At 37.5% G+C, this 19,246-nt stretch overlaps 1 protein-coding gene across 2 annotated transcripts in view; it reads left to right on the plus strand.

The window, feature by feature from the left end:
• GSK3B (glycogen synthase kinase 3 beta) overlaps positions 1 to 19,246 on the plus strand; it is a 275,384-nt gene that overhangs the window by 15,978 nt on the left and 240,160 nt on the right. The gene's annotated exons all lie outside the window — the stretch shown is intronic.

Below are 19,246 nucleotides of genomic sequence, written 5' to 3' on the forward strand. Positions count from 1 at the left end.
ATTTTAATGAACATTTACAGAGATTTTGGCTTTCCATTCATTCATTGTTGCACTTTTCTCCCTGTCCACCCCTCCCCCCAGTTCGCTCATCTCTTTGAAAAGTAAAAGAAAAATTCTTTCATTGGTATACAATTCCCCCCGCCCACCACACCAAGTACACTCCACTATGCAACCTTAATTCTGGACTCTTGTGATAACCATAATACCCTACTATATATCTCTTTTAAACGGTTCTCTTCCCTCATCTGTTTCAGTGCACTATACATAATTTATCCAGTTTTTCTCAGTCTTACCCCAACCCTGATGTCAGTCCCATTCTACAGCAGTGGCACCATGCAGTGTTTGTCCTTTTGTGACTGAGATATTTCACTCAGCGTCATGTCCTCCAGGGTCACCCATTTTGAATAATATTGCATGAGTTCCTTGTTTTTCAATGCAGCGTAGTATTACATTGTGTGACTATACTAGAGCTTCTCTGTCCATTCATTTGTTGATGGGTACTTAGGTTGTTTCCAACTCCTTGCTATTGTGAACAAAGCCGTGATAAACATGGGTGTGCATATATGTGCTTGGGTGTTGGTTATGGTCTTTTTAGGGTATATTCCTAGTAGTGGAATTGCTGGGTCAAATGGTATCTCTGTTTGCCACTTTTTGAGAAAGTGCCATACCACTTTCTACGGTGGTTGCATCATTTTACACTTCCACCAACAGTGAATAAGGGTTCCACAACCTCGCCAGCATTTGTTGCTTGCTGTTCTGTTTAAATTTTGTTATTTTTACTGGGGTGAGATGATATCTCATAGTTGTTTTGTGTTTTAATTTTTTTTTAGCTTCAACTTCAACTTGAAAATCTGTTCCAGAATCAGTACCTGGCTTAGTTTTCATAGCTTATATTAAGCTTCTCCAGTGATTCTTTCCATAGAATAATCAGTCTGATTCCGGTGTAGACCATCAGATGAGGTCCATGTGTATAGTTGGCATTTGTGTTTCTTCTAAAAGATATTTACAATGAAGAAATCATTGATTGTATAAAATTCTCTCACTTGTCTCCAGCCTCATTTTTGTCACCAAGTCCATGTTTTCTGACTATTGATCCTTGTTCCCAACGTGTGCATTCTGATTACCCATTATTATTAACACATCTTGGTTGCATATTTGATCAATTTTGGACTGCAAAAGTTGGTAGAAGTCATCTCTGTCCCCTTTTTTGTTCTGGTTGTTGGTGCATATATTTGAATGATAGTGATACTACCAGGTCTTCCTTTAAATGCATATGGAGAGTAACCTCTTGCTCACAACATTGTATTTAAAGATTGATGTTCTCCTGTGTAGTGGATCATGTATGTGTTTGTCGAATTCAGAATGTCCATGATAGTCCATCTCATTCTGCCAGTGCCTGGTAGACAGTATTTGTGTGTTTAGTTTCTTTCTTAACAGTGTCCAGTTTTCCTATACTCATGCTTCTCACAATCAACATTCCAGTCACTGGTATCTGCTTGCAGCTGTGCTTGTGCTTTGTATTTCCCAGTACAAGGGCTCAGCCTCAGGTGGCATCTCTGATAGGAGACACCTAATAATATTCATTTAGTGAATGAATATCTACCCCATAAAAAATAAAAGACAAGAAAAAGGAAAACTTCTCCTAGAAGCTATAACTTTCCCCAGTGTTTTTTTTAACTTTGAAACTTTAACATTTAGAGTAGATTGGGAGAAGTTTTGACATTGTTTTTTGTAGGGGCTCATTCTTTTATTAGATGATATGTTGTCTAGAGAGTGGAATGTTGCTTTCAGGTATCTCTTTGTTCCCTAGAAGATGAAATGGTTGATAGGCTGTTAGTAGAAAGGTTGGAGGTTCAAGTCCACCCAAAGACTCGTCAGAAGAAAGATCTGGTGATCTGCTTTCAGAAAAATCAGCCATCCAAAATTCTGTGATTAGATACCTAGCTGGCCTCATATGGAGTCACCTTGAGTTGACACTGGCTTGATGATAACAAGTTGGAGTTTGTCTTTTTTTCTTCTACTTTCATTGATATGGTCGTGACAATGATAATGTTTTAATACAAAAACTAAAGTTGGAATAATAATAAAATGAGAAGCACTTGAGTGAATCTGTTGGAGAATTTTTGTGCACGTTGTATTTCTTGCAGACTGTGGTGGCATAGTCCATAGTTGTACTGTTAACACGGGCTCTCTATCTGTGGCATTTCTAATAGGGAGAAAGATAGCAGTCTTCTTTTGTTTTGATTTCTAGCCTGGGATACCTGATGGAGCGTCACTTTGAGTTGGAATTAAGAGCGTTTTTTGTTCTTTTTTACATTAGTTTCTTAGGAGTACTGTGGAGGCTAAATGTGTTTAAGTTATGGAGGCATATTATATGTGAAAAAATAGAGAAATTTTATTTCTACTAAAAGGAGCTCTGAAAGTGGTGTGCCTCACGGGTTGGGAATGCCAAATTCACCAGTAATTCTGAGGAAAAAAGATGGGTGCCTCACGGGTTGGGAATGCCAAATTCACTAGTAATTCTGAGGAAAAAAGATGGGTGAAGGGCACTCTCCTTCTGGATAGGTTTATAGCCTTGGAATCCATTGGAGTGTGTGGCAGTGAGCCAGAATTTACAAGAATGTTAGAAATAAAATAAGATTTAACACCATTTACTCCAGAAAATAGCTGTTTCTTTTCATTGCAGTAGATTACTAAAACCCGTTTCTAAATTTGAATTAGGGAGTAAGCACAAAGATGAGTAAAAGAGCTCCTCTTTTGGCATTTAGAGGTAAAAATACTAGTAGTTTTTACCAGTGAACAATTAATTAGTCACACATTTGATAGATTTCCCAGTACACATTTGTGTATTTATAAAATGAACTATAATGTCAAGTAAGTATTATCTTTGTTTTTGTTGTAAATAAACATTTCATAGTGAAGAGAAAGATAAATGATAGTTTCTTTTAACTTTTTCATTTTGCTGACATCCTAGATGAGAAAACCTGTTCTCTTGAGAGATCAGAGGCGCAGAGTGCATCAATATCAATGAAGCCTGTGCCTTTTACCTCTTTAAGAGCGCATGGTTTCATTCTGCTCCTAAACCAAGCACTCCTTAGTCTTAATTTTTTTTTTTTTTTTAAATAACGTGTTCAAGTGGTTTAAAGGAAGCAAAAAGTACAGAAAAGTTACAATGGAAACTAATATGCTTCCACATCTTTACTTCTCAGAGCCAGATTAATTATGACTTCTATTTTAGTTAATATTTTTGGTTGTATTTCTAATTAGTATACTTTCCCCTTGTTTCTTAAAACACTAATTTTAGACATTATCTTCCTATTATGGTGGGTGAAGAATTAACACTCTCATCCCGTCTCCTCTTCACTCTAAGCCCACACCCACTGCTGTAGTGTTGATTCTGACTTAACAGTGACTGTCTAGAATAGAGTACAACTGCCCCGGGAGGTTTCCAGAGCTGTACACCTTTGTAAAAGCCAACTGCTGCATCTTTCTCTTGGGGAACTGCTGTTAAGTTGAGCCCTGACCCCTCAGTTTTTAGCAGAATTCTTTTTAGACATTATGTCACACAAATAATTTATTTAAAAAATTATTCAAATTAAAACTTCTCATTATTGAGACACTAAACAATACTCGAAGCAGATGCATGTAATATACAGCAGTCACTTCCTTTTTACAAGTTTTTATTAAGATAGAATTCACATGTTATAGAATCTCTCTAAAGTGTACAGGTCAGTGACTTTGGTATATTCACAAAGTTGTGCTATCATTACTACAATCTTAATTATAAGAAACTTACCACACCTTAAATCAACTATCCATTCATTAGCACTCATTTCCCATTTTTCCCATTCTCATATCCCTAGGCAACCACTGATTTAATTTTTACGCTATAGATTTTCCTATCTTGACCTTTTTTGACCCTGAGAAAGGAATCTTGGTGAACATTTCCACCCCACTGGTTGTCTAATGGGAGAAGGGTGCCCTTTGTTGTAAAGATATATAGCCTTGGAAACCAAATGAATGGTTGCTGTGAGTCAGGATTGACTTAATGGTGGTGAGTTTAGTTTTGGTGTGTGAACATTTTGTATATAGGTAGATTTATATAATGTGTGACCTTTTGGACTAATTTCCTAATACTTAGCACAGTGTCTCCAAATCCATGTTGTAGCCTGTATCATTGCAGGCATGTATTGCTTAACATTTGTTTGGACAATATCCTGCACTTACCCTCCCATGGTCCCATAAGTTTTATCTAATTTTTATTTTTAAATAAGAATCTGCTATCTTTTTATTATTTTCTTCTAATGAAGCAAGATCCTGCAGTGTTTTGTTCTGTTGTACATAGGTTGTTAGTGCCACCTTGACAGCACCTAATAACAACAGTGGCTTTAGAGACTAAAAACCCAAACTCTTAATAGTATTGTGACTATATAGCAGGTGGATTACAGGCAGATGAGGCAGAGGACTTGGCTTTGATTATAGACTCTTAAGGCTTTGTTGGCGTTGAGGCTTAGGCTTCTCTCCAGTATTAGAATACAGAGAGACCAGGTATCCTCTGCTCCCTCTTTGTTACCTCTCTCATTCTACGCACATCAGCACACCCTCTCAGTCACAGCTGGTTCCTCAAGCTTCTACCACCATCTCCAGTAGCAGCAATAAAGACAACCAGAAGTGGGTTTCCATATGTCAGATAGTGTCCAGATTAACATAATGCTCGGTTTTGCAAACCTTAGCATGCTTGTTAAGCAACACATCTTTATCTGTATTTTATTTCTTTTTTGTTGTCAATATTCTGTTGTATCTGTGTGTCACTATTTGTTTGCCCGTTCATCAGTTGATAGTCATTTGTTTGACGTTTTGGCTGTCATGTAAAATGGTACTAGGAACATTTTTGTGTACTCATACTTTGTAGTTCTCGTGCATATTAATCTTAAAATTACTGAATTAGATGAGCAGTTATCGTTAAGATTTTAAAAATCCATCATACTGTTTTCCAAAGTGGTGGTTACATTTCTTGTTACTTGTTTTCCTCTTGACCTTCTTGATGCCATTTTGTTTTTCGTATACTATTTGCAATTATCCTAATTACCTATTTCTTTCCCTTGACACCCAAAGTACTGTTATATCTATAGTTAACGGTAGGGTTAATCTATGCACAGAAGATGTATAGAACACCAACATGGACCTTGGTCTGTTTTGTCATCCTGCTAGGCTTAAAATGAACCATCACAGAAGTGGGAAGAGGGGGATCTCGCTGCCCTCAGGCTAGAAGAGCTGGGAGTCAGGCATGTCTTGTGGATTTGATACTTTTGCGCTGTAACTCTTTGACTTAGTAGACAGATCTACAATACTAAAGAAAGGATGAGATGTGGTGGAGTGATAGCACGTGATGGTGAAACAGTGGCAGAAGAACCAGGAGACTGGGGTGAAGTAGAGCTGTGGCATCCTATAGAGGAAGAGACTGATATGGAGCTTGCTGTTAGAGTGCACACCTTTGGGCATTTTTTTTTGGGAGCTAGCAGTCAGGAAATTAAAAGATGAATTGCTTTGGCAAAGTCTGCTGTCAGAGACCTCTCCAAAATACTGAAGAGCAGAGATGTCTATTTGGACACTAAAGTGCGCCTGATCCAGACCATGGTCTTTGCAGTTACTTGCTGTGCATCAAGAGAGCGGGACAGTGACTAGGGATAATTGAAGGAGAGTTGATGCCCTTGAGCTTTGGTGCTGGAGAAGAGTATTGAATATACCATGGACTGCTAGGAGAACAAACCAGTTTGTCCTAGAGAGGGTGAAGCCAGGCTGGTCTTGGAGGCAAGAATTCTGAAGCTTTGTCTGACATACTTTGGACATGTTGCAAGGCGGGATCAATTCTTGGAAAGGGACGTCATGCTTGGGAGGACGGAGGAACAGCACAGGAGAGGAAGACCCTTGATGAGATGGATTGATTCAATCAGTCACTGGGGTAATGGGGATGGGTGTGTTGGAGACAATAAGATTGGCAAGGGATAGAGCAAGCAGGGTTTAGGGCTGTTGTACATAGGGTCACTATGAGTCGCAGGCAACTCTACGACACATAACAGCAACAATAACAACAACAGTTTTGCAGGATTGTGTTTTATTGACTATATAAAGACATGGATCACAGCAAACTCTGGATAACATTGAGAAGAATGGGAATTCAAGAACACTTAATTGTGTTCATACAAAATCTGTACCTAGACCAAGAAGTTGTTCCCTGTCCAAACCAAAGAAAGGGATATTGCATGGTTTAAAATCGGGATGACAATGTGTTCTTTCTTTAAATCTGTTCAATCTGTGTGAGCATAAAATTTGTGAAGCTTGTATTCTCTTACTTTCAGCTAAGATCCACCTGACATCAACAGTGCTACAGCCTCTTGTGAGTGCAGTTTGAATATCTGGTAGTTCCTTGCAGATTTACTGGTTCAGTCATTTAAAAAGAATCTTCAGGCTTGAATATCACTTGCATGTGATATTAATGATATTATTTGATATTTTCTACCCTTCTTTAGTGTGCCTTTTTGTTGAAATGGGAGCAGTTATGTATCTCTTCCAGTCATTTGGCCTAGTGTCTGGTATTAGTGCCGTGGAAATGGAAGCTTACCCATGCCAGTGCCAATAGTCTTTTGGATTAATTGTTGTTGTGTGCCATTTATTCAGAATTGACCCATAGCTGACCCTCCTGCAGGTTTTCAGAGGCAGCAAATTAAATTGCATGGGAGGAGATTGCCTGTCCTCCCATGAAGCAGTTTGTGAATTTGAACTGCATATCTTTGGGATTGCGATGTAGATTTCTTATCACTAGGCCTTCAGAGCAACCTTTTGGACTCATATTCCCTTGTTATCTTTATTCTTTGCTCCAGACAAGAGATAAGTAGTTACATTGTAGATGGCCACTCCAGTCACTACTCACTAATACAGGGAACCATCTAGTTCTTGCAGTCTCATAGCAAAGCATAGCTTTTTTATAGAGAGGGTTAGGCATAAATTTTAGTTCCTCTTCTAGTTTATAGGACCTCTTTTGTGTCTTTAAGGTAAGTTAATGTGGCGAGCTCTGGTGGCCTAGTGGCAAGAAGCTGCAACTACAGTCTCAGAGGTGCACGGTTCATATCCACCAGATGCTCTGCTGGAGAAGGAGGAACAGTCTCCTCCGGTACCAGTCAGATCTGATTTGATGGTACACACAAAAAATAATGAAATAAAATAAATTAAAAAAAAAGGATAATGTGCAATTACATGTTTGTATTCTAATCTATTCCAGCTCTTTATGGAGAGAATAAGAAATAGTAATAAATTAGTTCTGTTGCTAAATAATAAAGCTTTTTCTTTACCTCTCAAATGTAGCTGTATTTGATTTTGAGATCTATTGTTAAAGACGTGATCTGGTTTATACAGATCATAGTATCTGATATGTTGACTGATATATGGCCCAGTTCTTGGATGTAAAAAAATTGTAGCAAGTAGAAAATGCTTGCTATGCCCTTTTTTGAACCAGGAATAGTTCCTGAGGAACAAAACATTTTATTTAAATTCCAGTGAGTTTCAGACATAAGTTGTTTAAGGACATGAAAGAAAGGTTGTAGACTTTAAATGCATAGAGAAAACATTCTAGTATTGTATTTCTGTTCCACAATGAAGAATGCAGGTGTAAGAAACAAATGTAATTGGGTGGTTTTCCAGTGGGCACTGAATTGTGATGAATAGATACTATGACAGTACTCTCCTTTTGGATTTATTTGTAAATTGTTATTTTATGTGAACTTAAGGCCCTATGTAGTCAGACTTATTAGAGTGCATATTTGTATGCACATAGAGGTACTTTGGATTGCCTTGACCATTATCTTGTTAATTGTTTAAATATGATAGATTTACCTATTATTGTGGGATGAGAAGATCGTTTTCCCCCTCCAACTCTGATTTTCACAGTCTTCAGCAGCAGAGGTAAATGGTCTGTGTTGCTGTTCAGAAATTTGGAGAACACTTAGGTCCAGTAAAAAGCAGTAAGACTGTTAGCTATTAAAAGAAGTATTCAGCTAAGCTGAATATTGTATTCTGTATTTCTTCTGTTCTTACTCCTTGTTTTCAGTTTTCAGTAAGACTAGTTAGGGGAGCTCTGGTGGCCTAGTGACAAGAAGCTGTGCTGCAGTCCCCAAGGCACTTGGTTCAAATTCACCAATTGCCACATGGAAGGATGAACATTCTTCTGTGCAATTTACTGCCTCTGAAAACCTGCTGGAGAGTCAGCTAGGAGTCAGTTTTTCATTCGACAGTACAGCAACAATGGTGTAGTCCAAACAGTCCAAATTGTGCTGATAAACCAAAGGCTATGTGTCTCTGGGGTTGCTCCTGGGCAGAAAGTTGGAGTTCTGTCTTCCCCTGTGATTTGGTGGTTCTAAATTGACTGTAGTGAAATACTTGTACTACAGTGGCACAACTGAGTCGTTAAGACAGAGAATGTGTGGCCTGGAATGCTTGAAATATTTACTCTCTGACTACTTGAAGAAACGTTTTCTGACCCTTAGTCTTGATCAGATTTCATTAGTTGATGCTGATCTTGTCAGTCCAGTGTGTTTCCTGGCATATCTTAGTTTGGTTTTGTTTCAGGCCACCTCAATAAAATGAGTCACCCTAGTTGTTTTGTTTTCCAGAGCACACTGACGTTATGTTTATAGTGTCCTGTAGTCTGTCATGTATACATTATGAAAAAGTTTGAAATGTCTCATGAATTACCAAAATATGACAGAGACACCAAGTGAGGATGTTCTGTTGGAAAGTGGTGCTAGTAGACTTATTTGCTCAGCACAGGGTTGCTTTAAACCTTCATTTTGTAAAAAAATTTACTATCTATAAAATGTGACAAAATGAGATTTTTCTGTTTTTGCTGGAGCTTTGATTAAGAACATCACTTCATCAGTTACATGGTTATCTTGAAAGGATAGTAGTTCGTATAAGAGAAGCAGTACAAAGGTTTGATTCTTTTTTTTACTCTAGCTTTCAATAGAGAAAGACCATTGAGGTTTTGATTCTTTTCAAAAGTAACTCTCTATTCCCCTGGTTTTAAATAAAGTTGATGTGTTAATCCATCGTAGTCATTCTTTTTAATTCTCAGATTGTCCCATCGTTAGCCAGTGAGTGCCCCTGTAGGTTGACTCTTTTATTCCTTTTATATAACTATATGGCAAGATGTCCTGGGCTCTCTTGTATAGGGCAGTTGTTGAATTTTAATTTAGTTTGTAGTCATTTGAGTGAAAGTTGATAAAGCAAATGAATTTTTCATTGATACACATTATGTTTTGTAACAATAATGTCATTTTGCATTTTTCTCATTTCCTCATAATTCTTGTTTCTCTTAATCTTTCTCCACCTTTCTCCCATATACCTAATCTTTTTTTTCTTTTATGATATTCTGATGATTATCCCTTTCATATATATTGCTTTTCCCATCACACATCTTAGTATATGTCATTTATTTATGTCTTACTTATTTACTAATCTTTTTCCTCTTCTGCATGTAAACCTAACTTTAGCAATTTATCATAGTGGTCATGTACAATATTGGTCCTTTTGTAAGAAACTTATTTGACTCAGTATAATGTTCTCTAGATGTACTCATGTTATACAGAGTTTAGGGAATTCTTTATTATTTTTTAGTGTTTTATAGTACTCCGTTGTGTGAATATACCATAGTTTAGCCATTCGTCTATTGAGGGACACTTGAGATTGTTTCTCTTTACTATTTTAAATAAGGCTGTAGTGAACATGGGCATGTGATAAGGGTTTGTGGTTGCAGCTCTTATTTCTTTAGTGTATATACTTAGAAGGGAACACTGGTGGCTTATTGGTAAGCAGTTTTGCTGCCAACCCAAAGATACACAGTATGAATCCCCCAGTTGCTATGTGTGATTAACTGCCTCAGAAAACCCACTGGAGGGTTAGCAGTGGGTCAGTTCTGACTTGACAGTACACAACAACATCATATACATAGGAGATGTTAGAACAAATGGTTTTTCTATATCCATTTTTTTTAAGAAGTACCAAACTGTTTTCCTTAGCGGTTGCGCCATTTTGTAATCTCACCAGCAGTATATGAAAATTCCAGGCTCTTGATATTCTTAGCAGCATTTGTTTGCTATTGTTGCTAGGGTAAGATGATATTTAATTGTTTTGATTTGTATCTAATAGCTAGTTAAAGAACGCTGGCTGTCTAGTAGGTTAGGAGGTATGCTGCCAGTCCAATGGCAAGTGGTTCATCCAGCTTCTCTGAGAGAAGAAAATGGAACAATCTTCCCCTGTGCAATGTACAGCCTCTGAAAACCCACTGGAGGGTCAGCTATGTGTTGGTTCTGACTTGATAGCAATGATTTGTTGTAATGTTAATAGCTAATAGTCTTAAGTATTTCTTCACGTGTTTGTTGGAGAATTAAATGCCTTTTGTGAAGCATCTTTTCATTTCTTCTGCCCATTTTAGAATTGGGTTGTTTTTCTGGTTGAGGTATTGTCAGAAATGCCTTTGCCAACTAGTTTGTCTGTAGGTTCTTTTACTTTTTTGATGTACATAAGGATTTAATTTTTAGAAAGTCTCAATTGTCTATTTTATCTTCTACTGATTGTGTATATTTTCTTTCATTTGTGATAGTCCATTTATGACAAAGGTTGGGGCTTTTAAGTAAATTTGCCTCAATTTTCTCTTTGATAGCCTTTGTAGTTTTAAATTTTACACTCATTGCCTTGATCTTGAGTTAGTTTTTGTATGTGGAGTGAGGTAACTTCAGGCCCTTCCTGAACATCACCTGTCTTAGATTTAAAACTAGTCATTCCTCTTAGAGACCTCCTCTTACAGAATTTTTTGACTGTTTTAGTGGTAAATAGTGGGCAGTGCTTGCGGAGTATTAACTAGCATCTGGGTTTATTAATTGTTTTTATGCTCTTATTGGTAAATTAGACTTGTGGATGTGCTCGCCAGGGTGTGCCAAGATACTTGGAGGACAACCATCTGGCCTACTGACTGGAAGAGATCTGTATTTGTTCCCATTCCAAAGAAAGGTGATTCACCAGAGTGTGGAAATTATTGAACAGTATCATTGATACCACAGGCAAGCAAGATTCTGCTGAAGATTATCCAAAAACGACTGGAATAGCACATCAACAGAGAATTGCCTGAAGTGCAGGCTGGATTTAGAAGAGGCTGTGGCACCAGAAATATTACCGCTAATATCAGATGGATCTTGGCTGAAAGAAGTGAGTACCAGAGGAATGTCTATCAGTGCTTCATTGACTATGCAAAGGCATTTGATTGTGTGTTTCACAACAAACTGTGGCTAACAGAGAAGAATGGGAATCCCACAATACTTGATTATACTTCTGTGAAACCTATACTTGGACCAAGAGGCAGTCGTCAGAACAGAGCAAGGAAACACTGCATGGTTTAAAACTGGGAAGCCTGTGAGTCAAGGATGTGTCCTATCTCCATATCTTTTAAATCTATATGCAGAACAGATTATCTGGGAGGCTGGGCTCTGTGAGGAGAAAGTATAGCATCAAGATTGGAGGTACACTCATCAACAATCAGTGTTATGCAGATGACACGAAACTGCTTGCTGAAACTGAGGAGGACCTGAAGTACTTGCTACAGAAGGTCAAGTACTGCAGCCTTAATATGGATTGAAGCTCAACATCAAGAAAAACAAAGATTCTCACCACTGGGCCAGTTGGCAGCATCATGATGGATAATGAAGAGATTGAGATTGTTGAGATCTTCAGATTGCTTGGCTCTATAGTTAACACTCTTGGTAACAGTGGCCAGGAAATTAAAAGACAACTTGCATTGGGAAAGTCTGCTGTCAAGAGACCTCTCCAAAGTACTGAAGAGCAGAGATGTCTGTCTGGACACTGTTGTTGTTGTTATGTGCCGTCGAGTCGTTTGCGACTCATAGCGACCCTATGCACAACAGCCCTAAACCCTGCTCTATCCTGCGCCATCCGCACTGCCTCTGACACACCCATCCCGATTACCCCAGTCACCGAATCAATCCATCTCATAGAGGGTCTTCCCCTCCTGCGCTGTCCCTCCACCCTCCCAAGCATGATGTCCCTCTCCAAGGACCCGTCCCTCCTGGCAACATGTCCAAAGTATGTCAGACGAAGCCCCAGACTCCTTGCCTCCAAGGAGTAGCTTGGTTTAATCCTCTCCAAGATGAATCTGTTTGTTTTCCTGGCAGTCCATGGTACATTCAGTACTCTTCTCCAGCACCACAGCTCAAAAGCATCCACTCTCCTTCTGTCCTCCCTAGTCATTGTCCAACTCTCTGATGCATAACAAGCGATTGTGTGTCTAATAGAGGCCATGGTCTTTGCTATTACTTGCTATGCATCAGAGAGCTGGACAATTACTAGGGATGATAGAAGGAGAGTTGATGCCTTTGAGCTGTGGTACTGGAGAAGAGTATTGAATATACCATGGACTGCTAGGAGAACAAACAAGTTCATCCTGGAGAGGGTGAAGCAAGGCTGGTCTTTGGAGGCAAGGATTCTAAAGCTTTCTCTGACATGCTTTGGACATATTGCAAGGCGGTATCAGTTCTTGGAGAGGGACATCATGCCTGGGAGGGTAGAGGGACAAAGCAGAAGAGGAAGAGCCTGGATGAGATAGATTGATTCCGTCACTGGGGTAATGGATGGGGATGGGTGTGTCGGAGACAATAAGATTGGCAAGGGATAGAGCAGGGTTTAGGGTTATTTAGGGTCACTGTGAGTAGCATGCGACTTGATGACACATAACAACAACATGGATATAGCACACTTCATAGTTTTCATATTATAACAACATGTGTAACGTATTTTTTGTGGTGAAATACACATAACAAAGTTTGTCATTCTGATCATTTAATTATACAGTCAGTGGCATTAAATACATTAGTTGTGTTGCACAATCAGCACTGAATAGTTCCAGAATTTTTCTGTTACCCCCAAGCCATCTCACCGATTAAATAATCATTCCCCATTTCTCTCACCCTCCAGCCCTGGGCAACCTGTAATCTCTGTCTTTATTAATTTGGCTATATTGGATATTTCATATCAATAGAATAATGCAATATGTGGTCTTTTGTATATTACTTCTTTAGCATAATTTTTTCAAAGTTTAACCATATTGTCACATGTATCAAGAAGTACAAAAGACCTTACTTACTTTTCTGTGACTAATATTTCATTACATCCATGCATTGTTTTTTATTTCAGCCATCATTTGATGCATCATTTGGGTTGTGGGTTTTGTTTGCACCACTTTTGGTTACTGTGAATAGTCCTACTATGAACATTTGCATAAAAATTTTTGTGGGAACGTTTGTTTTCAGTCTTCTTCAACATGTATCTAGGACTGGAATTGACTGGAGCATACAATAACTCCATGATTAACAGTTTGAGGAAATGTCAAACTATTTTCCAGAGCAGCTGCATCATTTTACAATCCCATCAGCAATGTGTGAGTGTTCCAATTTCTCCACATCCTCACCAATACTAATTCTCTGTCTTGTTGATTATATTCATTTTAGTGGATGTGAAGTTGTAGCTCATTATAGCTTAAATTTTCATCCCCCTAATTATAATAATGACACAACATCTATTCACGTACTTGTTGGCCATTGTAGATTTTCTTTGGAGAAATGTCTGTTTAAGCCCTTTGCCACATTTTTAAAAATTTGGTTGTCTTTCGTTTTGTTGTCGTTGTTTATTTTAAATATTAGATCCTCATAAAGTAAGTGAATTACAAAGAAATACTTTTTTCCATTGTTAAAAATTGTTTTCTTCACTCTCTTGAAAATGTCTTGATACACAACAGCTTTTACCTTTGATTAATTGGAATGCATATGTTTTTGTTTTTGCACTTGCACTTTATATATATATATCTTGTATCTAAGAAACCATTGCCAAATCCAAGGTCTTGAATATTTACTTGTGTGTTTTCTTGAATTTTAATAACTGCCTCTGATCTATTTAAAGTTAATTAATTTTTAATGTTATGAGACATAATAGGTCCAACTTTATGCTTTTGCATGTCATATCCAATTGTATAAGGTCTGTTCTTGAAAAGACTGGTTTTTGCACATAGGTCTTGTCATCCTTGTCTAAAATAAATAGATTGTATGTTCTTGGTGTAGCTCATAGTTTCACTGCAGACCACAAGGACCCAAGTTTGGGAGTTTTCTGTCATCTGCCAGCTCTGAAAGAGTATTGATGGACTATTCTTGTTAATCTTTACAATTTGGGAAACCTGAAGGAAGGTCATGATGAGTAGGAATGGAGCCAGTGGTAATGAGAGCACATACTTGGGTTTATTCTGGGTCTCTCAGTCTTGTTACAATAATCTGTAAGTCTATGTTTAGTCTACATTGTTTTATTTTATTCTAATCTTTTTTTAATTTTCTTTTTTTAAAAATTTATTATTAATTTCAATGAAAATCTACAGAGACTTTGGGCTTTCATTTATTCATTGTTTTACTTTTCTCCCCTTCCAACCCTCCCCCCCTAGTACACTACCCTCTTGGAAAAGTAAAAGAAAAATTCTTTCATTGTTTTACAAACCCTCCCCCAGGTCCACTTCACTATGCAGCTCTGGACTCTTGTCATGACAAAAAATACCTAATCATAAATCCCTTTTAAACCGTTTCCTTTCTTATCTGTTTCAATGTAGTATACATTATTGAACCCATCTTTCTCAGTACCCCCCAACCCCGATGTCAGTCCTGTTTTACAACAGTGGCACCATGCAGTATTTGTCCTTTTGTGACCGAGATACTTCACTCAGCATAATGTCCTCCAGGGCCACCCATTTTGAATAATATTCCGTGAGTTCCTTGATTTTCAATGCAGCATAGTATTCCATTGTGTGAATATACCACAGCTTCTCTATCCATTTGGTTGTTGATGGGCACTTAGGTTGTTTCCAAGTCCTTGCTATTGTGAACAAAGCGATGGTAAACATGGGGGTGCATATTTTATTCTAATCTTTTGTTGTAAATCTTACCATTGGAAAATGTGAGTCTTCCAAATTTATTCTTTTTCAGGATTGTTCTGTTTCTTGGGTTTTACTTTCATTCCCATCTTACTTTGAGTATTGTCTTTTCCATTACTCCCCCAGAAAGCTGTTTGAGTTTTGATAAGGATTTCATTGAATATTCTTCAGATGATATGGCCACTTTACCAGTATTAAGTCTTCTATCTTTTGAACACATATCTTTCCATTTAAGTCTTTAATGCCTTTGAGCATGCCTTGTAGTTTTCATGTACCAGTATCACACCTCTTTGGTTAAATATATTGCAAAATATTTTATTCTTTGTGCTGTTATTATTTATAAACTCCCTTTTCCAAGTTGTTAATTGCTAGTGTATCTAAATGCAAGTAATTTTTATGTGTTGATTCTGAAACTTTGCATAATTGTTACTTTTTTTATATGAGAAAAATACATTCTACACTTATACCAGTACTTCCAAATCAGATTGAGTTTTAAGATTTAGAGTTTAGAGTTGATAAACGATTTTAAGGTTTCTGTTTAGACTTTAAGATTGACTATAAATTTAAAAATTTTCTTTTTATCATTTCTCATATGGTGAAAACAGTAATTAATTACTTGCCTTAATAATTATATGTATACATGTGACTAATTTTGAAATATCCTAGAAAATAGCAGCTGAAAATTTTAATACATTTTTTAAATTTTTTTCAAGGTCCACTAGGGATAGATAGATCATTAATAAAAATGATTCTTTTCTATGTTGTTAATGCAGTACTTACTAGATTGGTTAATTTCATTTTGCTGTTAACTTTTTAGAAATTCTGATTTATAATTACTTAGTTTGTTTATATGGTTCCAAAATATAGCCAGGGAAGTCTAGCATTTAATGTTGTTACCATGTGTCATTGAGTCAGAACTGACACATAGTCGACCCTCCAGTGGGTTTCAGAGGCTATAAATTACATAGGAGGAGATTGTCCACCTTTCTTCCACAGAGCATTTGGTAGATTTGAACTACTTGTCATTGGGTTGGCAGCACAACTTCTTACCCACTAGGCCATTAGAGGTCCCTTTCTTATCCTCGGTAACTATATTTTTTTCTATTAAGAAGAAGCAAATATATCTTGCTAGATAAATAAAGTATACTTACTGTTCTGCCCTCTACTTTTGAAACAGAATTTCTGGAGATTGCTAAAAGCAGTTTATAATGTTTGTTTTTACCCGTTTTTATGTACATTTAAAAAACAAAACAGAACTAAACTAAAAAGACAATAAAACTCTCACTGTCTTTGAGTTGATTCCAACTCTTGATGATCCTCCATTGAGTTTCCAAGGCTGGGAAGTATATAACAGGAGGAGAGTGTGTCGTCTTTCTCTTGGGGTGGTGAGTAGGTTCAAGCCTCTGAACTTTTGGATCGCAGCCCACACTTAACCTTCTCTACTACCAGGGAAAGTGGTGGACATTCATGTACATTTGCCCGATTCTTCTGGCACAGAATCTTTATTTTTCTTTTTGTTGTAAAGATACTATTCACCACATATAATCATTAAGTATAGACATTTACACAATATAGTAATATTTTATCTGATTCCCATCTCCATCCTTCCCATTTCCAATCTTCCAATCTCCAGAAATTCCTAATGGTAAGTTACCTTAAGCTCTTTTTCAAGCAGTGCATTATATGCATATATTCTGTATATGTTTTTCAAAGTTGGAATCACCTTGTGGATATATTCAACTTGATATTTCTGGTTAACTTATAAGTTAAGCTTTAAGTTTAGATAGTGAAATGTGGTTTACCTACTCTTCCTTGCTTTTTAAAATTTTGAAGAGATCATTTGCAGATTTGTCCAGTGCAGTACATAATTTGATTTCTTTACTGTGTGGCTTAATACTACTAAGTGGAAATGTAAATAAAATTGAGATGCCTAATTAACCACTAGTTTTAAAAAAAATTTAATATTTTTATCGTTCATATACATTGTGTTTCATGCTTGTACATTGTGTTTTATACAATCTTTTATTTACAGTATATTTCATTCATGTATATTGTGAGGATTTTTTATCCCCTTGCAATCATCTTACTAATAACTACATTTGTGAAAGCTTTCAAGTCAGCTACTAATGCCTCAGGCCTTAATAGCCCCCTTTTTAAAGATCTGATTTTTAATTGACCCATTCCTGTCAAACCAGTACTCGTAGGGACCAAGCATGTCCCTTTTGCTGAAAAAACCCGTTAAACTTGAAACCATTAATAGTTTTAAAAGCAAGAAAAAACCTTGTCAGTCTTATCACTAACTCTGTAGCATTTAATATAACAGCACGTAATAGATCGATGTATAACAACAGTCTGTAGAATAAATAAATGCCATTTGGATATTCTGATTGATAACCTACTGGGAATATCTGCTCTCTACTCTCTTTCCTCAGTTATTCGATTGTTGTTGTTAAGTGCCATCGAGTGATAGGCGACTCATAGTGACCCTATGAACGAATGTCCTCAGCACTTGTGTGGCTTTCATCCTTTCTCCAGGTTCGTAGGAGGCAAGCTATTACGTAAGTGGATGGCACTCCTGCTTCCAAGAAGCTTGTTTTAATTGGGGAGCTCCACCAAACTCTCCGCCATGGGTAACCATTAACGCATTTGACACATCAGTGCCACAGGATTTTTACCTTTTCAGCAAAATGAAAGCCACAAGCGCCTGGAGAGTTCCACACTGGCCTCTCTTCAAGAAGCCAGAGGCTGCCTCCAGCTGATACTAAAACTCCCAAGACACTTGCCCTTACCCTGCAGGTGTGGCCTGACATTTCTGTATTTTACCATTCCGGCGTGGCCAAATGCTGATGAACTTCGGGCCAGAGACCCCTAGTTCATCTGGCAAGTCCTCTCTGCCAACACCCACTTGTGGCAAAAAGAAAGTCACAAGTGCCCCACCATTCCACATTTGCCTCTCTTCTAGTCATAAGAGGCCGTATCAGTCTGGCTGACACTAGTTATTTGATTACTTGGAAGAAATGAAGCAGAATTAGAGCCCTGCCATATAATCACTCCACCTCCCTTTTCTTGTTTTGTGCTGTTGAATCGGATTCAACTGGCACAGGAGATTACCCCTCCTCCAGCGGAGCATCTTGTGGATTCAAACTGCATGCCTTCAGGATTGCAGCGCAGCTTCTTGCTACTAGGCCACACGAGCTCCCTCCATAATTTCTCTTAAGATAACTAGTATTTATAATTGGTATATTATGGTCTTTGTATCTTTCTTCTTTCCTCTAGTTCTCTGCATTTGTTGTATATTCTCCTATATAAATGACAAATTAATTATACTATATATACTGTTCTAATTTATTCTTTTAAACTAATTTGTTAGTGGAAGTAAAGCAAAACAAAAACACAAACTCACTTGGCTTTCGTCAATTCTGACTAATGACAACCTCCTGCATTACAGACTATAGAACCATTCTATAAGCAGTAATCTTCATGAAAGTACATCGCCAGGCCTTTGTTCTGTGGTGTGACTAAGTGGGTTTGAACTACCAAACCTTAAGTTAGTAGTCAAGCACAAACTGAGTCACTAAGTGAAGTACTATTTTGTGTTACATAAGTAAGTTTTAAAGACTTTTCATTTGAAATAATTTTCTGTCTTTAGATATTCAGGCTAGTGTTTTGCTTTGTTTTAAAATATTAGTGAAAGATGCTACGTTGTTAGCTATGATGGCAAGTGTAGTGTATAGTTCTGTAGATTCATAAAGCATGTTTATGGAGAATGTTATCAATATGCTATAGAGTTGGAAATGACTCATAGCTGACCCTCTAGTGAATTTTCAGTGGCTGTAATATGGATAGGATGAGATTGCCCATCTTTCTCCTAGGGAATAGCTCATGGGTCCAAACCACATGCCTTTAATTTGGCAGCCCAGCTCTTTACCACTTGGGCACAAGAGCACCCTATGTAGAATGGTAATGCTTTAAATAAAATGCAGTATTACTGAAACAGATGAGGGAGAGAATAATTGAAAAGTGGTGTATGATAGGATATTATGGTTATCACAAGAGTCCACAATTAAGGTTGCATAGTGGAATGTACTTGGGGCGGTGGGAGGGGTGCGGGGGGATTGTGTACCAGGGAGGGAGTCTTTCTTTTACTTTTGAAAGAGAGGAGCGAACTGTGGGGCGGGGTGGAGGGCTGGGTGGGGAGAGAAGTGCATAAATGAATGA

The sequence above is a fragment of the Elephantulus edwardii genome, unplaced genomic scaffold (genome assembly GCF_000299155.1).
Source record: "Elephantulus edwardii isolate Elephantulus edwardi_28Jun2011 unplaced genomic scaffold, EleEdw1.0 scaffold00032, whole genome shotgun sequence".
NCBI classification, from domain to species: Eukaryota; Metazoa; Chordata; class Mammalia; order Macroscelidea; family Macroscelididae; genus Elephantulus; species Elephantulus edwardii.